This window comes from Giraffa tippelskirchi, chromosome 5 (genome assembly GCF_054371585.1).
Source record: "Giraffa tippelskirchi isolate mGirTip1 chromosome 5, T2T-mGirTip1v1.2.pri, whole genome shotgun sequence".
Classification (NCBI taxonomy): Eukaryota; Metazoa; Chordata; class Mammalia; order Artiodactyla; family Giraffidae; genus Giraffa; species Giraffa tippelskirchi.
The window spans coordinates 38,964,415-38,987,537 of record NC_137279.1 but is presented as its reverse complement, the minus strand read 5'-3'; the positions used below and the strand labels follow the sequence as shown (position 1 = coordinate 38,987,537).

Here is a 23,123-nt window from a genome sequence, read left to right as displayed (position 1 = left end):
TTTAGATGTATGGCATGTGGAGAATGCAGTGGAGGGATCTTGGTTAAAAATATAGACTTGAGGATCATCAGTTCATAGTAAGTACTAAAATCAAGATGGCAAATGAGATCATCCATGGTAAAGAAGCTGCCTGCAATGCAGGAGACCAGGGTTCATTGTGAAGATCCCCTGGAGAAGGGAATGGCTATCCACTCCAGTATTCTTGCCTATAAAATCCAACAGACAGAGCAGCCGGTAGCCAGAGAAGCCTGGCTACAGTCCGTGGAGTTGGAACGAGTTAAACACGAGTGAGCGACTAACACTTTCACTTTCAAAAAGGACATAGGTAGAAAGAGACCTAGGACAAAAGCAAGGAAAAACTAGTTGAAGGTTGAGTAGAGGAAGCAAAGTTTGAGAACAGAAAGAAGAGAGCAGAAACAGCATATCATAGAATCCGAGGAGGAAAAAATATTGAAAGTAATGGTCACCTGTGTCAAAGGATAAGTGTTTCTCAAAGGCTATTCCAAGGAATAATCCTCCCATGAAGTACAACTTTGAAAAAGATTCTTTGGTCAACTAAGTGAGAGAAATGCTGAAGTCTACTTCTCTTGCAGAATCACACAATGATTTAGCATATTAATTGTCTTTGAAAAGTTTTGATGTTAAGAAACCTATACATTTAAATTTCTGATGTAACGTTTCCAAAACTTATTTGACCTTAAATCTCTCCCTGTTTTTCTTACATAACTAGTCTGAATAATAGCACAAAGAACTAGAACCCAAGGAATTCTCTTTGGGAAACAATGTGATAGCATAATCAATTAGATAAGCATTGAAAATAGCCCTTTGCATTTGATAATTAAGGAGTTTTGTTGGTATTGCTAGAGTGGGTTTCTATTGAGTGATGGGATCTGAAGGAAAAAAAAATTATACAGGAGGCATAATCTGCTCCTTCTATAAGTTTGACCTCAAAGAGGAGGATAAGAATTAGGGCAGTGTCTTGTGTGGATGTTGTGTGGTGGTGGTGGTGAAGTTGCTAAGTTGTATCCAACCCTTGTGACCCTATAGACTGTAACCTGCCAGGCTCATCTGTCCATGGGATTCTTCAGGCAAGAATACTGGATTGGGTTGCCATTTCCTTCTCCTGTGTGGATGCTGTGTAATGTTAGGTAAATATGTTTCGGAGAGAAGGAAATGGCCAAGTTTATAGATAATAGAGACATTGAGAAAGGGTAGCAAGAGAAACTGAATCATCAGCAGAACCAGATCTATAAGGAAATAGGGGAAAACTGAGATCAGAAAAAATTTCTCCCATGTCCTAAAGACTAGAGGAAAGAAAAGGAGATGCAACTGTCCATGCAGGATAAGAGGTTTAAAAAGTCCATGATAACCTCAGTTCCTCAGACAAGAACACATCTCAGTTTATCTTTGGTGCTGAAATAAAAGGTGCTCTCCTCCAAATCCCCCTTCCCAAAAAAGCTCATGTCTGATCTTGTTCATGTGAAAGTCCTTTCCAAATCTTATTATCGCTGTGGTCAGAGAATTATTTCTACTTTGCAATCCTAGGTAGGCATGATTTTCCTGAGCGTTTTAATCATCTAGTTTCCTTTAGGTCTCTGCCTCTGGGGGAGAAACTTGTCCTATGCATTTCAGTCAGGTCCAACTCTTTGCAACCCCATAGATATCTATACTTTGACTTTTTCTTTCCCAGTATTTTTTATTTTAATTTTTCTTAATTTTAAGCTGCTAAAGATCTTAAGTCCCATCCTTTCATTCATTTCTTCTCCAACAATCAGTCACCATCTACAAGCCTGAAAGCCATCTCACTTCTTTCCGTGTACTCAACAAATATTTATTTTGGCACATACTATGCACCAACTACTGTTACAAGCACTGAAGATGAAAACATGGTAAATAAAAATATTATTGACTTTACAGAACTTCCATTCTAGTGAAGGACTCAGGCGAAGAATAAGTAAAGATTAAATTAGTTACAAACTTGCAACCATTACCTTGCTGACAAAGGTCAATATAGTTAAAGCTGTGGTTTTTCCAGTAGTCATGTATGGATGTGAGAGTTGAACCATAAGGAAGGCTTAGCATCAAAGGATTTATGCTTTTGAAGACTCTTGAGAGTCCCTTGGAGTGCAAGGAGATCAAATCAGTCAATCCTAAGGAAATGAATCCTGAATATTCACTGGAAGGGCTGATGCTGAAGCTGAAGCTCCAATACTTTGGCCATGTGATGCAAAGAGCTGACTTATTAGAAAAGACCCTGATGCTAGGAACGATTGAAGGCAGGAGGAGAAGGGGATGACAGAGGGCAAGATGGTTGGATGGCATCACCAACTTGATGGACATGAGTTTGAGCAAGCTCTGGGAGATGGTGAAGGACAGGGATGCCTGGTGTGCTGCTGTCCATGGGGTCACAAAGAGACAGACATGACTGAGCAACTGAATAACAACAAATTGGTTTCTTAGGTTGGTCACCAGACAAGAGAAAAATAACTTAGAAGGAAGACGTGGCTTGAACTGGGTGATTGAACAAAAACTATTCAAAGAGCAAAGATGATAGGCAAGCTGTATCTGAAATATCAGACTAAAGAGTTGAAGGAAGTTTATCAGATCATAGGAGAAAGCAAATCTATCAGGATTCACAGTGGAAAGATCCAACATGAGGCTAACCAGACAACGTGTTCAAGACAGTGGGTAGCTTTCAGAGCTGCAATCTTTTGGGTTAATTTTATCACTGTTGTCTGAAAGCAGCCCTACTTAAGAGTTTTTGTTAAATAACTGCCTAAAGGTCTGAGTCTGTGCATTCTTAAGGTATCAGTAGTAGTGGAAAGCAGTCATGAATCATATTTCATGATTTGAATTTTCTGTTTAGGTTATTCAACAGGCAGGCAGTTGTCATTGTATTGATGGAAGTAGTTCTCTCCCTACTGGATACAAGAAGCTCTCTGTATTTCAGGAAAACAAGACTACTGGGAAAATAGTCTTGTTTCAGTTATGGAGATGTTGGGTTTTTTGGTGTCTATGAAAAGGCCACTTAGTTTAATGCCTCAACCTAGAGTTTAAGAAGGAGATCTGGGCTGGAGACAAAATATCTGGTATTGTCTTTTCCAATAGGAATGGACAAGATTGCCCAGGAAAGGTGTATACTGTGCTTTTAATTAATTAAAGCAATATGCCAGATAGGGAAGGAAGTGAGTCTGAAAGGGCTAACTGGGAGAAACTTGAGAGGGTTATTAGATTGGTGGATCTGGTTAAGATAAAAAGCAGGTATAGGGAGGGGAGCTGAGTGAGAGAAATGGAAGAGTAAAAGAGACTGGAGTGACTGACTTTAATCTTTTGAATCTAGAGAAATTCTGAGGGACACAGTTGTAGATGTGTCTGAGGAGTGATTGACAATGAGGAGAGGTCCTGTAGAAAAGGATTGTTAGGGAAGGTACAAAGGAGGGGCAGCACAGAGTAGCTCTAATGATGGAAGTATAGGAGAGATTAAACCACAAACGGGCTTCAGACACGGGAGGAAGGACACAAGAAAGGTGAAGTATAGTGGACTCCAGTATGGCGGAGACAACTGATCCCAGATGTCTTCTGAAGAGACCCCTGTAGGTAAATGCACTTCAGTTGTTTTAGAGTCAGCCACAGCTTGAGATAGCTTATGGATATATATATATATATATAATTTATATATTTACTTTTGGTTGTGCTGGGTCTTTGTTGCTGCACCTGGGCTTTCTCTAGTTGCGGCAAGTAAGGGCTACTCTCTAGCTGCAGTGTGCAGTCTACACATTGTGGTGGTTTCTCTTGTTGCAGAGCATAGGCTGTAGGCGCACGGATTTCAGTAGCTGTGGCACACAAGATTTAGTCGCTCAGAGGCATGTGGAATCTTCCTGGACCAGGCATCGAATCTGTGTCCCCTGCATTGGTAGGCAAATTCTTATCCTCTGTACCACCAGGAAAATCCAGGTTACATTTTTGAGGGAATATTGGTTGTTGAGGGTGTGGCAACTCAGATTTTTGTGAGTCTCCATTGCATTGGTTCTGGGGTCAGAGTTGTTGATGTGCAGACTTACACTAGGGCTTCTGGGTAGAGGTCCTTGTTATGAGGGATCTGTAATCCAGGAGTTGTACCCAGTGCAAGGAATCCATGCTGATCATTTTCCCCCTGAATCCCTTCAAATGTAGCATCCATCCTATGGGATTTCTGCAAGCTCAGACAAGGATTGCGAGAGAAGCAGGGCTCTATCTAACTTATTTCTGAGTACCCTAGGAAGTGAATGGAGGAACAAAGTTGAAGATAGAGAACGGAAGCTCTTTGGAGCATTGTGTGTTGAGATAAAAGTTTAAGTAGAGACTGAATGAATATCAGGTACAAGGTCAGAGCCCAATGTGGGGCCAGAAGTCACTTCCAAATTCACCAAACCAAGGAGATGAAATGAGATTAGTAGGTCACATTCCAGAAAAAAGAGAATGGTAAGATATGAAGTGGGTAAAAAATGAGGTCTAGTTATTAATATTAGGGTAAAAGAAAAAGGAATTTGGTTATGTGCCATATAGCATATGATTGGTGTGGTATTAATAGTATGACTCCCCTTTTAAAAACAGAAGTAGTATAAATAAAAAATAAGCCACAATATTGTTGCATCCGAGAATTAACTTTGGCACCTTCTAGCTAGCATGGTGATCTTGAATAACTTCTTAAAGTCTATGGCACTGTATGTTTTCATCTGTAAAAATTAAGCAGTTGGGTCAAGTGATCTCTTGAAGTTTCTATTAGCTCTGTGATTCTACAGCATTTATTCTTCCATCTTTCAGATGCCTGCCATCTTCCCCCAACCCCCTCTAGGGTCCCATATCACACTGAAGAGGTCAGTGGCTTTCATGTAAGGCCAGCCTTACCTTGAAGACTTGTTTTCTTTCTAACATTTAGAATTGAAGTAACTGCAGACATTTGGAAAGGCATAGCCCATATCCTACTGAAATTTAATGAATGACCTAACTTCTCTAGAATGTAAGATGACTGCATTGTTTATATTTTGTTATTTGTTACCAGGCAATCAATATGGACTTCATTGAAATATTGTGTATCAGTCGGATTTCATGCCTTATCACACTGGCAGAGAAAAGAGCATAGCGGCTGCTTTGAAGAATGGAGGAAGCTGAAAGGAAGGTAACAAGTGAAGATGGAGAAACAAGATGACAGTGGGATGAGATCCAGGGAAAAGAGAAGGTCATAGTGCTGAGAAGGAATAGACTTTTCTTCACGTTAAGGGCGGCAGAGGGGAAGAATTCAGCTGATTACTACACAGCAGCATCTGGATCCAGGAATAACAAACCATATGGTGTCCAACTCCTTCAAAATGGTGAGTTTCATAAGCATTCTAATTTATCTGATGTGGACATTGCATAGTCAGAAGATGTATTCTGTGAGCATTTCTTGATGGAAACAGACCAATCAAAGTGAAGTATTCCAAAATAGTCTTTGAAAGGACCGTGTACCTTTATTTGAGAAGCTGAGCTGAGAGGATTTAGATGAGATATTGGAAGTTATATATTTTTTGTTTTTATTTTGAAATACGAGAGTTGGCTTGGACTATGCAAACTATTTTCTTCTCATTCCTATATTACCACACCTTTAAAAAGTGTCAACAAGCTGCTGTTTTTCACTGACAGGCTTATTACAGGAACAATATCCTATAGCAAGGGGAGCAGAGTCATAGGCAAACTTAAAACTTTACTTATGGCCATGATGTCTCTTAATGCTGATTTCACAATAGACTTTTCTCTATATGACATACACATCCCTTCCCCACTTCAGTACTTGATAGTAACTCACTGCCTGTAAGGAGATTAAGGATTTGCTCTCTTCTCATTCCTTTATCTCATCCCCTTATCTCATCCCCTTCCTTCTAACAAGCTGAATTTGGATGTGAAGGTTATCAGAGGGATTCTTGTTTCACCCTAATTTGCCATCTCCAAATCATAGCTCATTTTTAAAAAGAAAACTTAAACCCCAACTTCATAAATGTTGCAACAAATAGCTATCAATGCTACCTTTAAATGCGTCTTGGAAGCAAGTAACATCTGAGAGGTTCCTTTGACTCCAAATTATTACATTCTGTGATTCTTTTGTGATTTTAATTGGAAATGGGTGTGAAATACTGATAAGTGACTATAATCTACAGGGGTAAAGAAATTAGAAAAAAGATGTGATGTGGGCATAACAGCCTTGAAAAATGCATTGATATATCTTTAAGAGAACATATTTTTTAGGGTGTAGTTTGAGTTGGCTCTTTCATAATCTGGCTATCTTCTGTCTAATTTTTCCTATTTTCCTTCTCATCAGCACCACATTTAGTAAATTGTTAACATTCAGTGATGTTTTCCTTCATTAAAACAACCAGAAGAATTTTTTTTTCATCTGGATATCATTAAACACGGAAGAAATTAGGGACAATTAAACAAGAAATGATTCTCAGCCAAGTTTGACATTATAAAACAAGCCTTCAGAGAGCTTAATTTAACTCACACATGACCTGCCTGAGAGCAGGAAAATTATTTAATTCCAGACAAATTTAGTACAATTCTAGAAGTATATGATCTAAATTTCATGCTGTGTAAACATTTTTTTTCACTTAAGAATTGATACCAGTTACTTCCTGATTGGTACACTGGGTTAGAAACGAAAAGATCTGAAATTTGAATAAATAAGACAGATAAAGACAATGAAGTATGAAGAACTATTAAAAGAAAGTTTTGAAGAAAACTGCTTTTCCTCTTTAATTCAACTTTTTAGAAACCTTTGCTGTTTTTAAACTTTAAAAAATTCCTTCTGCTACATCACTCCCTCTTCTACTCTTTCTCTTCCTTTTCTTGTGCCTGTACATGAAATTATTCAGTCACAATTTGACCAGTAGTCTCTGCTTACATTTGTCTGGACGCAAAGGAATTGTGCCCTCATGTGTGGAAACCAGTCCCAGTTCAGTGGGAAGGGAATTCAGTTTGGATCTCAAGACCCCAGAGGAAGTTCTGGATTTTCCTTTTACAGGTTGTGTGACCTTAGGTGAGTCATCTAACTTTTTGAACTTCATTTTATCATTTGAAAAATCAGGGCAATAAAACTTATTCCATGAAGTTCTTATGAGGATTACATAAGATATTTATGAATAATACTTTACCCAGTAGATTGCTACTCAGTTTGTAATTAAGGGATTAATCAGAGTTTGAAACTGAAACAGACGTGTGGTAACTCATCTGAGGGTCTTCTAAGGCAGAACTCACACTCACACATTTTCCTGAAAGGCCTTGGATTACATCACGTGGCAAAGTTCCTTTTTGTGTAAATGCTACCTGTGGGTGTAATCACTTGATAGCATCTGATTACTTTGCTACTATTTCCTGGTTAATTATGAGAGGGAAATAGTTTCTGTCCTGGCAGCATTTTTCTCTTATTTTGGCACTTTTTGTCAGATACCTGTGAGATACTTTTCCCCCTAAGTGCTGACCTTTATGTTAATGTGGGATGAGATATTACAGCAAGATAAGAGCTCCACAGGGGGTAAAGAAATGTCACTTTTCAAATAGAAACCAGCATATGTGCTAGAAAAGAAAACCGAGATTTTTGTCTGGTCCTGTCTTAGGAACAGTAGGCTCTCTAATAGAAGAGGCTTCACATAAGAATCTATAGGTGATGCAGAATAAAACTTAACTACTGAAAAACCTAACGAAGCAATATTTCCCAAGATTATACACTATCTGCAGAAGATAATGGAAACAACTAAATTTATCACTCCATTTCACTCCTCAGGATCTCAGATGTCAGGAAAAAGATCAAGGTCATTAACTCAGATGGTGCTTCTGTTAGTCAGGTATGAGCTCTAGTACCAGCTAATTGGTATCAAGGAAACTTTGCCCAAGTTGGGATGAGTCAAGCTATTTTCCTTAAAGTCAAACATCTTAAAGATGGCTTTGCTAATAAGTTCATTATTAGGTTGCTTCCACTATAAGTTTATTTTTAAATGGTGATACACTTGAGATGGCTTTAAGTAGCTCCTAATATGCTGGGCTGGATGAATCACATGCTGAAATCAAGATTCCTGGGAGAAATAACAGCGACCTCAGATATGCAAACGATGCCACTCTAACTCAGAAACCGAAGAGGAACTAAAGAGCTTCTTTTTTTTTTTTTTTTAATAAATTTATTTATTTTAGTTGGGGGCTAATTACTTTACAATATTGTAGTAGTTTTTGCCATACATTGACATGAATCAGCCATGGGTTTACATGTGTTCCCCATCCTGAACCCCCCTCCCACCTCCCTCCCCATCCCATCCCTCTGGGTCATCCCATTGCCCCAGCCCTGAGCATTTGTTTCATGCTTCTTAATGAGGGTGAAAGAGGAGAGTGAAAAAGCTGGCTTAAAAGTCAACATTCAAAAAACTAAGATCATGGCACCCAGTCCCATCATTTCCTAGGAAATAGAGGGGAAAAAGTGGAAGCACAATCAGATTTTATTTTCTTGGGCTCCAAAATCACTGCAGGTGTTGCCTGTAGCCATGAAATTAAAAGATACTTGCTCCTTGGAAGAAGAGCTATGACAAACCTAGACAGTGTATTAAAAAGTGGAGACATTACTTTGCTGACAAAGGTCCATCTAGTGAAAGCTTTGGATTTTCCAATAGTCATGTATGGGTATGAGAATTGGACCACAAAGAAGGCAAAGTACTGAAGACTTGATGCCTTTCCAACCATGGTGTTGGAGAAGACTCTTGAGAGTCCCTTGGACAGCAAGGAGATCAAACCAATCAACCCTAAAGGAAATCAATCCTGAATATTCATTGGAAGGACTAATGCTGAAGCTGAAGCTCCAATACTTGGGCCACCTGATGTGAAGAGCCAACTCATTGGAAAAGATCCTGATGCTGGGGAAAATTGAGAGCAGGAGGCAAAGGGGGCAGCAGGATGAGATGGTTAGATAGTATCACCAACTCAGTGAACATGACTGTGAGCCAACTCTGGGAGATAGTGGAGGACAGAGGAGCCTGGCGTGCTGCGGTCCATGGAGTCACAAAGAGTTGGACCCGACTTAGTAAATGAACAACAACAACAAATAATTCTTTGGTCTTGATTTTGGCTTTTCTTACCATTCAAAAACTGAGTCTGAGAATGGGCAGATTTCTGTTCATGAGTCATAAAACAGCATTGAGTATTTCTATCACTATGTAAGACATTTTGGCTTTGAGGGAAGACTTGTTTCAATTCTAGTAAAGTTTTCTTGATACCTATTAACTCATGCTAGGACTTCTCTGACAAATATGAGCACATCTGGATTCCTGACTTTGCCCTTGTCCCTTATCTCTGAGCTAATTTTTTAGAGCAAACAAGTGCTACCTAGAGGTGTGTATGTGTGGGGGGTGGGGTTGGGGGGAAGAGATATGATCCTGAGTTGCATCCATATATTCTAAGAAAGTCCTCAGGGAAGATCAGCCCCTTTACTCACACTGATAACCCATTTGTTAGCACCTTTTAAAATCAACTTTTCTCCTTTTCTTGTGTTTATTTTCCTCACTTTCTCTGAGATCATTTCTCAAATAAACCACTTGTACTCAAGTGCTTCTGCTTTTGAGTAACCCAAACTAAGAACGATTAAAAAAAAAAACTCCTTTTGACATGCAAATCTAATGCAAAAATGTGTTCATACTATTTGAAAACAAAAAACAATCCCTATCTTTGTAAGAGGAGAAACCATAAATAACCCAAAACCAAATTAAAAAAAAACTAGGTAGTTGTCATATCACACACACACACAAACACCACATACACAAACATACAGACACACACATCCCACACTCAGATTGATCTAAACAAGTGGGAAACAACTTGAGTAAAAAAAAAAGGGACATTCCAAAATAAAAAGCCAGAAAATAGAAAAAGTAAGATGGGAGATGGTAAATTAGAAATTATTGTGCTTGCCTGCAGGCTAAGTCACTTCAGTTGTGCCCAACTCTTTGTGGCCCTATGAACTGTAGCTCACCAGGCTCCTCTCCATGGGATTCTTCAGGCAAGAATACTGGAGTGGGTAACCATTCCCTTCTTCAGGGAGATCTCCTGCCCTAGGGATAGAACCTGCCTTTCTTACATCTCCTGCATTGGCAGGCAGACTTTTTACCATTAGTGCTACCTGGGAAGAAATTATTGTGAAATACAGTCAAGGATCAGTTCAGTTCAGTTGCTCAGTCATGTCCGACTCTTTGCAACCCCATGGACTGCAGCATGCCAGACTTCTCTGTCCATTACCAACTCCGAGAGCTTACTCAAACTCATGTCCATTGAGTCGGTAAATTCTTCAGTCAAGAATAGGACTGAAGAAAAGACGTATGATGCATTAGGCTCTGGGGAGATTGATGCAATGAGAGTGAACACAATTTTATATACTTATATATAACATAATTATACTTTGCAATGTGTAATGACATGATGTATGTACTTTGTAAACTGTTAAATACTGAAATTCATACTCAAAGCATTATTATCAACAGGGTGCATAGAAGAATGGTTGTCAATGAAGTAGATGACCATGGAGGAATAATACTGCACCAGAAGCCTTCTGGGTTTTTTTATCCTAGTTTACCTAGATTTTCTGACATTTGTCAAATTAGTTTCTCTGGATGTGTGTTTCTTGCCCTTGGAAGAAATGCAGTGACAAATCTAGACAGCATATTAAAAAGCAGAGACATTACTTTGCCTACAAAGTTCTGTCTAGTCAAAGCTATGGTTTTTCCAGTAGTCATGTATGGATGTGAGATCTGAACAATAAAAAAGGCTGAGCACCAAAGAATTGATGCCTTTGAACTGTGGTGCTGGAGAAGACTTTTGAGAGGAGGCAAAGGGGGCAACAGAGGATGAGATGGTTGGATGACATCACCAACCTAATGGACATGAGTTTGAGCAAATTCTGGGAGATGGTAAAAGACAGGAAAGCCTGTGCTTCAGTTCATGGGGTTGCAAAGAGTCAGACACTACTGAATGACTGAACAGCAAATTTTTATTCAATTTTAATTTTATTTATTTAGCCATACCATGAGGCATGTAAGACCTTAGTTCCCCCAACAGGGGTTGAACCTGTACCCTCTGCAGTGGAAGGGTGGAGTCCTAACCATTGGACCCACCAGAGAAACACATTGCATTCAGTTCTTTATTTTTCAAAGTCTTTTCATATTCATTATAAAATTAGGGAAGTCCCCATGAACTCCGATTTTATAATGGAAATGAAAACACTTTGACAAATATAAAACTGCATGCAAATGTGAAAGCTTATTATTTTAAAAAGTAGGATGTGAGAGTTAACATTTACTTCTCTTAAATTCATCTGGGCCCCAAAGATGAAGAGCACACCTCAAGAGAGTAGAATTTTGCCCAATCCAAAGTTCTCTGGTTGATATTTCCCTTTTAAATTGTACTCATACCTAGTTTCTTTGTTCACTTATAATCCTTATGCAGTTAAATGTCTGATTTGAAGAACCCGATGTGTGATTTCTTTTTCTTATCATAACCCCCAAACACAGCATTGGTCCATCTCAAGACGGCTAAGCAAACTAATAGTTTGTACCCCTGGAAACCTGGAAAAGTCCTGGTATCCCAAGTGCTTCAAAAAAGACTGTGCCACAATCTCTTGGTGAAATCTATTTCTCCCAGATTTGTCTTGGATATCTTTGATTGTAGATTGCTATAATATGCTCAGAATTGCGAAATGTGTCACTGTGCAACAGAATTATGAAAGTGTTCCTTCCCTTACGTAGCTTACAGTGTGACTGAGGAAGTAGGAAGAAAAAGCCCATCCATGAAATTAATAGAAACAAATACAAGTTATTACTAATTCAGATACTTACTGAAAAGCTTCCTTTAGGCTCACTCTAGGTGTTTTGCAGGGAAAGTAATTCAACCTTGTTTCTGAATACTACATTATAGCAGTTCAGTCCATTATGGAGGTCAGAACTCTTAATATTATTGAGCCTTGTCCTTTGAAATTATTTTACCAAACCACCTGATAGAGCGGGAAGGTGAATGTCACAAGTAATTCCCCTTCTTCATTCTTCTTTTTCCTCCACACCCCATCAGGGAAAAACCCCTCCTATCTCTAGAACTTGCACGAAAAACCAGTGAAATAATCCGGTGATACTAAGATTAGTGACCCAACCCCTGCTTAACTAGCACATTTCAAAACCACATATGTCAAGGTCTTCTCTACATATAGGTCAGTGTGTGGTTTCCTCGGCTGTGGCTACTCTGGGAAGAGAAAGCAACAGTTTTCTTGTTTAAAAAAGGTGCTCGATGTAGCAAAGACTAAGGAGGCGATCTTGGGCTGAAAAAAACACAGGAGGACCTGAAGGTCATCTTATTCATCTGGAAATTCTCCCACTGGCCGCTGTTCCTCTCAGGCCATTGCTCTTGTTCTGAGTAAACTGGCTCTGCTCTAGTTGAGCAGGTCCCATGCTGAGGAAGTGTGGTGTGGCTCGGTGGGGGAAAGTGGGGAGATGGCCATCAACATATGTGGGCTGGATACCCACTTTCTTGTGTCTCTTACATCAACAGTCAGGTATTGCTGCTAAGAGATCCTTGAAGACTGAGAGAGAAGTGGAAAAGGCATGTCTTCACAAAATAGTAGAGGAATCCTGGAGGAGATGGGGAGATAAAGACATGGTGACTGCTTATTTGGGGGGGTGGGGGTGGCGGGAAGGTATTCTTGTCAGTGTCTGAGTTGTGGGTCGTGGGAAGTACATCAGGGCATTCTCATGTCAATTCAGGTAAAGGGCTGATTTTAAGTCAAGAACAGGGTAAATTTTTCCATGCTTGTTTATCATCAGAAGAGATCTTGGGTTATAGTCTATTAGGTAATTTCTCCTACCTTGAGGCAGAAAAAGGTATTGGTTAAAAGTTCAGAATCTAGAGCAAGAAAGTGTGATTTAAAAATTGATCTCCAGTACTCACTAGCCATGTGATCTTTGACAATTTATGTAACCTCTCTATGCCTCAGTTTCCTTTCACTTGTATAATGGAGATAGAAAAGCATCATCTCAGAGAGAATTACAAGGATTAAATGAGTTCATAGACATAAAATGCTTGGCACATCATCAGCACTTAGTAATTATTTCCCATGGAACTCACCTGCTAGCCATCCCCCTCCCCCTCCCTGACAAGCCCAGGCTGCACAGCCTAATGGTGGAATGCATGAGATTTATAGTTAGTTTGGATCTGGAGTCAGTTGTGCCTCTGGCCTGCAGTAGGATGTGGGACAAGTTATGTAATCTTTCTAAGCATTGTTTACTCCACCTGTAAGTTGAGATAATAGTGATATTTACCTCATAGTTTGTTTTATGGAATGAATGAGATGATTTACATCAAGTTCCTGATGCAAGGTCTGGCACACAGTAGATGCCACTTCTCTAATACATGCATACCACATTTGCACATACAAAATGGTTTTGCATCTTACAAGATTGTCTCTTCCTTCCTTAAAAAGAAAACCTGAAGAAACTTCATCTTTCCTAAGGCAGTGCAGAATAATGACCCTGAAACTGATTACTTATGCCCAGGTAGCACTAGAGGTAAAGAACCAGCCTGCCAATGCATGAGATGTAAGAGACATGGGTTCCATTCCTGGGTCAGGAAGATCCCCTGGAGGAGGGAATGGCAACCCACTACAGTGTTCTAGCTTGGAGAATCCCATGGAGAGAGGAGCCTGATGGGCTCCAGTCCATAGTGTTGCACAGAGTCGAACACGACTGAAGTGACTTAGCACCCATGCACTGGGAAAAATATATCCTTTTCAATTCTTCCTTACATTTTCCCTTTCTATCTGCTACATCAGGAGCAGAAGACTGGGGAAATTGATGACTAAACAGGTGGGGAAAGAGAAGAGGACCAAAGCTGACTTAGTATGTGTCTGCTTTTCTCATGAGTAACTGCCTGCCAGGACTGGCTACATAATTTGTAGGGCTCAGAGCAAAATGAAAACACATGGCCCCATGTTCAAAAGTTGTTAAGAATTTCAGGACAGTGACAATCAGGGCATTAAACCAAGCACATGGCTCTCTGCAGCTTCACAGCCACGGACCTGTAATGCTGGCCCTGCTCTCAGTCCTAGGGCAGCTGGAGAGGGGAGGCACCGAAGCCCCTTTTGTTGTTGGTTTGAAGCTAACTTGTCTGTTCTTTCTATCTGAGTCTAAATGAGCCATGTGGGCTTACTTCCAGGGGTCCCTGGGAGCCTGGAGACTGAGAATATGAAGTATCGGATACCCCCACCTCCAAGGGGAAGTGAAGAGAAATTGGGTTAGAACTGTCTAACCCAATCAATCAGTCAATCAATTTGATCAGTTCATAGGAAATCCTCATAATTGTAGGAGGAACTATCATACACAGGGGTGAAAAGTATAGTAATACCAGTCATTAGAGAATATTTGTGGGTGTGGCTGTGGTCTATAATGATGTAAAATGGTCACTTTCATGGTCTTAGAATCAGTTCAGTTAATTTCTTCTGCTTAACAAAATTTTAAGCTCTTAAGAGGAGTTATCTACCTGTTTTATTCACTTATTAGAGAAGTGAAAGCTTGACCTTCCTTCTAACCTTGTTAGATACTACTCATATTAACTTGAGGGCATTAGGAGGAAGATGAGAAGAACGTAGGCAGTAAACACGTTCCAGTCTTTGTGCCTGCATGCGTGCTAAGTCACTTCAGTCGTGTCCAACTCTGTGTAACACTAGGGACTATAGCCCACCAGGCTTTTCTGTCCACGGGGATTCTCCAGGCAAGAATACTGGAGTGGTTTGCCATTTCCTCCTCCAGGGGATCTTCTCGAACCAGGGATGGAACCCGAGTCTCTTAGTCTCTTGCATTGACAGGAGGTTTCTTTACCACTAGCACCACCTGGAAGTCCATTTCAGTTTCCAGGACCTAGCAATGCATATCATCCTTTATATCCATATTATCCATATCCTTTTATCTATTTTGTATCTTGTAGGGGAATTTGGTAATGAACTTTAATTCTTTGAGAGACTAACAAGAACATATAGGGCATGGACAGAGGAGCCTGGTGGGCTGCGGTCCATAAGGTTGCAAAGAGTCAGATGCTTAGGCTCTTTAATTCTTTGAGAGAGTACCACATGGCTCAAAAGGCCTATATGTTCTTGTTCTGTGACCAGATTTGGGAGGGTGGGCCCTGGAGATGCAGCAGCAGAGATCCTGGGAATGGATGTGGGGATAAATAGGGTAGAGAAGGGGGTTTCAAGGAAAGCTGCCAGAGTTACAGGAAGAAGAAAGGTGGTGAGGAGGAGAGAGTTTGGGGGGAGAAGAAGGTACTGCAATGGGGGGCTGGAGAGAGGAAGAGAGAGCCCTGGAATAAGGAAGTCTAGGCTGAAAGGTTCTGAAGTTAACTTGTAGGTTAGGAAGTCCCAGGAGGAGGGGAATAGCAGGCCCTTTCCTTTCTTAGACAATAGAAAGCCCTGGGGGGCCATGGAGAGAACTCTGTTCATTGTAGATCCAGTGGCACTACTACTCCTTAACTCTTTGGGTTGTTCACTACTCATCCCAAAAATTCAGAGTTCTTACCTGGAGAATTGCATGGATAGAGGTGCCTGGTGGGCTACAGTCCATGGGGTCACAAAGAGTGACTAAGACTCGCCCCCCACCCCCAGCAAGTCAGAATCCTTGCAATGCAAAGCCAGGGTGTGCAACAGGGGATTTCTAATCCATCTGAGCCAGACCACAGATTCCAGGGGAGCAAGTGATTGAGATGGAGGGAATAGGTCAGAGAGAGAGAAGGAAAGCACACATGGAGATCAACGATGGGTAAAAAAGGAAGGAAAATGCAAGGGACTGGGTGGGGTAGAGTGAAGCATGGGTATTCTTGTCTGTTATGTCTTTCCTAATTTTTTTTAATAACAATTTTAAAGTGATATTTGCACACCGTATATCTCACCTTTAAAAAGTATACAATTCAGTGTTTTCTAAGTAAAGTTATAAAGTTGTGCAACAATCACAACTAGAATTCAAGAACATTTTTATCACCCCCTGTAAAAAAAATTACCCATTAGTAGTCACTCTGCATTCTCCCCTTGCCCCTAGTCCCTGGAAACCACACATCTGTTTTCAGTTCCTGTAAATTAGCCTGTTCTAGACAGATCACATAAGTGGAATCATACAATATGCAGTCTTTTGAAACCAGCTCCTTTCATTTAGCATTAAGTTCTTAAGGTTCATCCATGTTATAGCATGTATCAGCTTTGTTTTCACTTTTTGGCTATAATAATAATGGTGCTAAGAACATTTTTTAAAAAATTGGGATATAGTTTCTTTACAATGTTGTGTTAATTTCTGCTGTACAACAGCATGAATCAGCTATGTATACACACACTCATACACATACATACATACATATATATTTCCCTTTCTCTTGGCCTTGCACCCTGCCATATCTCCCCCCTCTAGCTCACCATAGAGCACCAAGCTGAGCTCTCTGTGCTATACAGCAGATTCCCACTATCTATCTGTTTTATATATACAGTTTTTGTGTGAACATATGTTTACATTTCTCTTAGGTATGTAACTAGAAGTAGAATTGTTGGGCCATGTGTGATTCTGTGTTTAGTACTTTGAGGAAATGCCATAGAGTTTTCCAAAATGCTGTGCTGTTTCTCCCGTGGACCCCATGGACTGTAGCCCCCCAGGTTCTTCTGTCCATGGGATTTTCCAGGCAAGGATACTGGAGTGGGTTGCCATTTCCTTCTCCAAAATGACTGAACCATTGTAGAACTTTACCAGCCATGAGTTAGAGTTCTAATTTTTTCACATCCTTGCCAGCACTTGTTATTTTCTGTCTTTTTGCTTTTAGTCATCCTAGTGGGAATGAAATGTTATCTCATTGTTTTTTTAATTAAAGTATAGTTGATTAACAATATTATGTTAGTTTTAGGTATACAGCAAAGTGATTCAAATATATACAGACACATATACAGACTATCTTCCATTATAGGTTATTACAAGATATTGAATATAGTTCCCTGTGCTATACAGTAAATGCTTGCTGCTTATCTATTTTATATATAGTAGTTTATATTTGTTAATCCCATGCTGCTGCTGCTAAGTCGCTTCAGTCATGTCCGACCCTGTGCGACCCCATAGACAGCAGCCCACCAGGCTCCGCCGTCCCTGGGATTCTCCAGGCAAGAACACTGGAGTGGGTTGCCATTTCCTTCTCCAGTGCATGAAAGGGAAAAGTGAAAGTGAAGTTGCTCAGTCGTGTCCGACTCTTGCGACCCCATGGACTGCAGCCCACCAGGCTCCTCCGTCCATGGGATTTTCTAGGCAAGAGTACTGGGGTGGGGTGCCATTGCTAGTCCCCCTTTCCCCTTTTGTAACCATAGGTTTTTTTTGCTATGTCTGTTTGTCTGTTTCTGTTTTGTACATAGATTAATTTATATATATTTTTGATTCCATATATAAGTTACTTTTATCTTTCTCTGACTTGACTAAATATAATACTCTCTGGATTCATCTGTGTTGCAGCAAATGGCAATATTTCATTCTATTTTATGACTGAGTACTATTCCATTGTGTATATATATGTATATATATTGCTGTTTAGTCTCTAAGTCATGTCCAACTCTTTTGTGACCCCATGCAGTGTAGCATGCCAGGCTTCTCTGTCCATGGGATTTCCCAAGCAAGAATACTGGAGTCGGTTGCCATTTCCTTCTCCAGGAGATCTTCCCAACTCAGGGTTTGAACCCACATCTCCTGCATTGGCAGGTGGATTCTTTACCACTGAACCACCAGGGAAGCCCCATGTGTACACACACATACACACAAACATACAGACATACAACACATGTACATATGGCACATGCTCTTAAGCCAGTCATCACCTGGTGGACAGTGGGGTTGTTTCCATGCCTGGCTATTGTATTAATGCATAGTGCTGCTATGAACATTGGGGTAGATGTATCATTCTGAATTGGTGTTTTGTCTTTTCTGGACATATACTCAGGAGTGAGATAGCTGAATTATCTGTTAGGTCTATTTTTAATTTTTAAGGAAGGTTCATATGGATTTACATTTAAAATATTGTGTTCTTAAGTCACTTAAAATAATTATTTTTACAAATAATAAACAATTAGTAAAACTGGCTTCTGTTTTTAATTCTCAGGAATTGCTGTTTTTTTCTATTTGATTTAATTTTAATTATTAAAATTGAAGTATAGTTGATGTACAATATTACATTAAGTTATAGGTGTATAACATAAAGATTCACAATTTTTAAAGGTTTATATTCCATTTATAGTCACTATATAATATTAGTATATTCCTTGTGTTGTAGCTTATTTATCTTGTACATAATAATTTGTACCTCTTTATGCACATCCCATATCATGATTCTCTCCCCTCCCTTCTCCTCATTGGTAATCACTAGTTTGTTCTCTGAATCTGTGAATCTGTATCCTTTTTGTTATATACAAACCATACAATGGCTTTTTAGATTCTACATATAAGTGATTGTCTTTCTCTGTCTTATTTCACTTAACATAATACCCTTCAAGTCCATCCGTGTTGTTGCAAATCTCTCATATCTTCTTTATCCTTCCTTTGTTGAAAGAAATATAAATAATGCTGCTATGAACATTAGGATGTATGTATATTTTCAAATTTAGTGTTTTGGTTTTTTTTTTTTTAAGATATATATGCAGGAGTAGAATTGCTGGGTTATATGAAAGTTCTATTTTAAGTTTTTTGAGAGGCCTCCCTACTGCTTTTCACAGTGATTGCATCAATTTACATTCCCACCAATAGTGTGTGAGAGTTCCCTTTTCTCCACATCCTCATCAACATTTTTTGTGTTTTGGCCATCTGCATGTCCTCTTTGGAAAACATGTCTATTTAGTTCTTCTTTCCATTTTTTAATCTTTTTTTTAAAACGTTGAATTATTTTTTTTGTAAATTAATTTATTTACTTTAATTAGAGGCTAAGTACTTTGCAATATTGTAGTGGTTTTTGCCATACATTCACAGGAGTCAGCCATGGTGTACACGTGTCCCCCACACATGTACATTAACATTGAATTAAATAAGCTATTTATATTTTTTTTATATTAATCTCTTACTGGTCCTATCATTTGCAAATCTTTTCTCTCATTCAGTAGGTAGTCTTTTTGTTTTGATGACTCCGTTTGCTGTACCAAAACTTTTAAGCTTATCTAGTTCCCATTTGTTTATTTTTGCTTTCATTTTCTTTGCTTTAGGATACAGATCCAAAAAAATATATTATTTCAGTTTATGTCAAAGAGTGTTCTGCCTAAGTTTTCTTCTAGGAGTTTTATGGTTTCTTGTCTAACACTTAGGTCCATTTTGAATTTATTTTTGTATATGATCAGTCAGTCATTTCAGTCGCTCAGTCGTGTCTGACTCTTTGCAACCCCATGGGCTGCAGCACGCAAGGCCTCCCTGTCCATCTCCAACTCCTGGAGTTTACTCAAACTCATGTCCATTGAGTTGGTGATACTATCCAATCATCTCACCCTCTGTCATCCCCTTCTCCTGCCTTCAATCTTTTCCAGCATCAGGGTCTTTTCTAATGAGTCAGATCTTTGTATCAAGTGGCCAAAGGATTGGAATTTCAGCTTTAGCATCAGTCCTTCCAATGAATATTCAGGACTGATTTCCTTTAGGATGGACTGGTTGGATCTCCTTGCAGTCCAAGGGACTCTCAAGAGTCTTCTCCAGCACCACAGTTGAAAATCATCAATTCTTTGGTGCTCAGCTTTCTTCATAATCCAACTCTCACATCCATACATGACTACTGGAAAAACCATAGCTTTGACTAGACAGACCTTTGTTGGCAAAGTAATGTCTCTGCTTTTTAATATGCTGTCTAGGTTGGTCATAGCTTTTCTTCCAAGGAGCAAGCATCTTTTAATTTCACAATGGTAGTCACCATCTACAGTGATTTTGGAGCCCCCCTGCCCCGCCCTCCGCCACAAGTAAAGTCTGTCACTGTTTCCATTGTTTCCCTATCTATTTGCCATGAAGTGATGGGACCAGATGTCATGATCTTAGTTTTCTGAATGTTGAGCTTTAAGCCAGCTTTTTCACTCTCCTCTTTCATTTTCTTCAAGAAGCTCTTTAGTCCCTCTTCGCTTTTTGCCATAAGGGTGGTGTCATCTGCATATCTGAGATTATTGATATTTCTCCCTGCAATCTTGATTCCAGCTTGTTCTTCATCCAGCCCAGCATTTCACATGATGTACTCTGCTTATAAGTTAAATAAGTAGGGTGACAATATACAGCCTTGACATATTCCTTTCCCAATTTGGAATCAGTCTGTTGCTCAAAGTCCAGTTCTAATTGTTCCTTCTTGACCTCCATACAGATTTCTCAGGAGGCAGGTAAGGTGGTCTGGTTTTCCCATCTCTTTAAGAATTTTCCACAGTTTGTTATTACTCACACAGTCAAAGGCTTTGATGTAGTCAATAAAGCAGAAGTAGATGTTTTTCTGAAACTCTCTTGCTATTTCTATGATCCAGTGGATGTTGGCAGTTTGACCTCTGGTTCCTCTGCCTTTTCTAAATCCAAAATATTAGGAATATATTTAAAAAGGAGCTCCCCTGGTGTCTCAGATAGTAAAGAATTTGCCTGTAATGCAGGAGATCTGGGTTCAATCCCTGGGTTGGAAAGATCCCCTGATATTTAACAAAAGAAATGAAAGACTTTTACATTGGCACTACAAAACATTGTTGAAAATAGTTTTAAAAGACATAAATGTAAAACAACCAACATTAATGGATTGAAAGACAGCATTTTTGAGATAACAATAGTCCCCACATTACTTAACAGATTCAACATAATGTCATATCAAGGATAGCTTTTGAGGGTATAAACTAGCAAATTGATTAAAAGAAATTAATGTGGAAATAAAAATAAATAAGAATAGCCAAATATCAAAAAACAATTATCAGAAAAAGACAAAAAGAAGAACAAAGTTTGAGGACTCATGTTTCACTATTTCAAAGCTTACTATAATGCTACAGTAACAAAAACAGTGTACTGGCATTAGGATAACAGGGGTTCCAGGAAAAGAAGAGAGAAGGAAAAATATCAAACATGTATTTGAAAAAATTATGACTGAAAATTTCTCAAATCTGATGAAGGAAACAAATATACAAGTACAGGAAGCACAGGGAGTCCCACACAAGATGAATCCAAACAGACCCACAATAAGTCATACAATTAAAATGGCAAATGTTAAAGATAGAATTCTAAAAGCAGCAAGAGAAAAACAAAAAGTCAGTTACATGTGAAACCCCATAAGGCTATTAGCTGATTTCTCTTCAGAAACTTTGAATATATGAAAGTCTGAAAAGGACTACAAAGTCCTAAAAGTGCAAAACCTGCAACCTAGGATTCTCTACCAAGTAAGGTTATAATTTAGAACAGGAGAGATAAAGAGTTTCTTATGCAAAAATAAAAACCCACCATCACCACCACCACCACCAACAACAAAACTATAAAAGAATTCAGTGATACTAAATCTATTCTAAAAGAAATATTGAAAGGTCTTCTCTAAATCATAATAGGAATGACAAACATACGAAAGGATTGAAGATCAGTTAAGTAAGCCAGTACATAGATTTAAAAACAATAAAAAAATTTTGTAAGAGTGATTATAACTAAAATTAATAGCAAAAAGATAAGCATGAAAATGTAAAATAAGGCATCAAAATCACAAAATGTGAGGGATAGAAGTAGAAAAATATAGATTTGTTTTGTGTTTGAACTTGTATAACTATCAATTTAAAGCAAGAAGCTATAGTGATGGGTCAACCATACTTGAACTCCAGGGTAGCCACAAATCAAAAATATAAAATAGATTCACAAAAAAATAGAAAGTAACTCAAGCATACTACAAAAGAAAATCATCAAACCACAAAAGGAAAAACAAAAAGAAATAAAGAAGAACTACAAACACAACTGGAAAACAGTTTAAAATGACAGTAAGTAATTGTTTGTGTTAGTTGCTCAGTCCAGTCTAACTCTTTGTGATCCCTATCAATAGTTACTCTAAATGGCAATGAACCAAATGCTCTAATCAAAAGACCCAAAGTGGCAGGCTGCATTAAAAAAAATGAGGACCTACAGTATGCTGCCTACAAGAGACTCACTTTAGGGTGAAAGACATGCAGACCAAAAGTAAGGGGATGGAAAAATAGAGTTTATATAAACATAAATAGCAAGAGAGCAGGGGTAAGCCATATTCATATCAGACAAAATAGATAGGCTTTAAAACAAAGGCCATATAAGCAAAGATATTATATAACAGTAAAGGGATCAATATAAAAAGATGTTATTACACTCATTAACATAAATATGCCCAATACAGGAGCACCTAAATATATAAAACAAATACTAATAGACATAAAGGGAGAAATTGACAGGAATACAGTAATAGTAGAGGACTAACACTCTACTGACATCAATGGACAGCTCATTCAGACAGAAAATCAGAAATGCAGAAGTCCTAAATAACACAATATACCAGTTGGACTTAATTGATATCTATAGTCAACTATATCCAACAAAACAGATCATACATTCTTTTTAAGCCCTCATGGAATATTGTCTAAGATAGACCATATATTCAGTTCAGTCGCTCAGTCGTGTCCAACTCTTTGCGACCCCATGAATTGCAGCATGCCAGGCCTCCCTGTCCATTACCAGCTCCCGGAGTTTACCCAAACCCATGTCCATCGAGTCGGTGATGCCATCCAACCATCTCATCCTCCGTCATCCCCTTCTCCTCCTGCCCCCAATCCTTCCCAGCATTAGGGTCTTTTCCAATGAGTCAACTCTTCGCATGAGGTGGCCAAGTATTGGAGTTTCAGTATTAGTTCACAAAACAAGTCTCAGCAAATTTAAGGGGACAGACATTGTTTCAAGCATCTTTTCTGACCACAATGGTATGAAAGTAAAAATCAACCACAGAGAGAAAAATGAGGGAAGAACAAACACAGAAAGAACAAAGAACATACTAAAAACAAAATAAACAACAAAGGAGTCAATAATGAAATCAAAGAATAAATCAGAAAATAC

At 38.9% G+C, this 23,123-nt stretch overlaps 1 long non-coding RNA gene across 1 annotated transcript in view; it reads left to right on the top strand.

The window, feature by feature from the left end:
* LOC145505984 (uncharacterized) overlaps positions 1-23,123 on the top strand; it is a 107,367-nt gene that overhangs the window by 53,498 nt on the left and 30,746 nt on the right. The window contains exon 2 of the long non-coding RNA XR_014053434.1: positions 5,042-5,351. This is a non-coding gene — a long non-coding RNA (uncharacterized LOC145505984). The remainder of the gene's footprint in view (positions 1-5,041; positions 5,352-23,123) is intronic.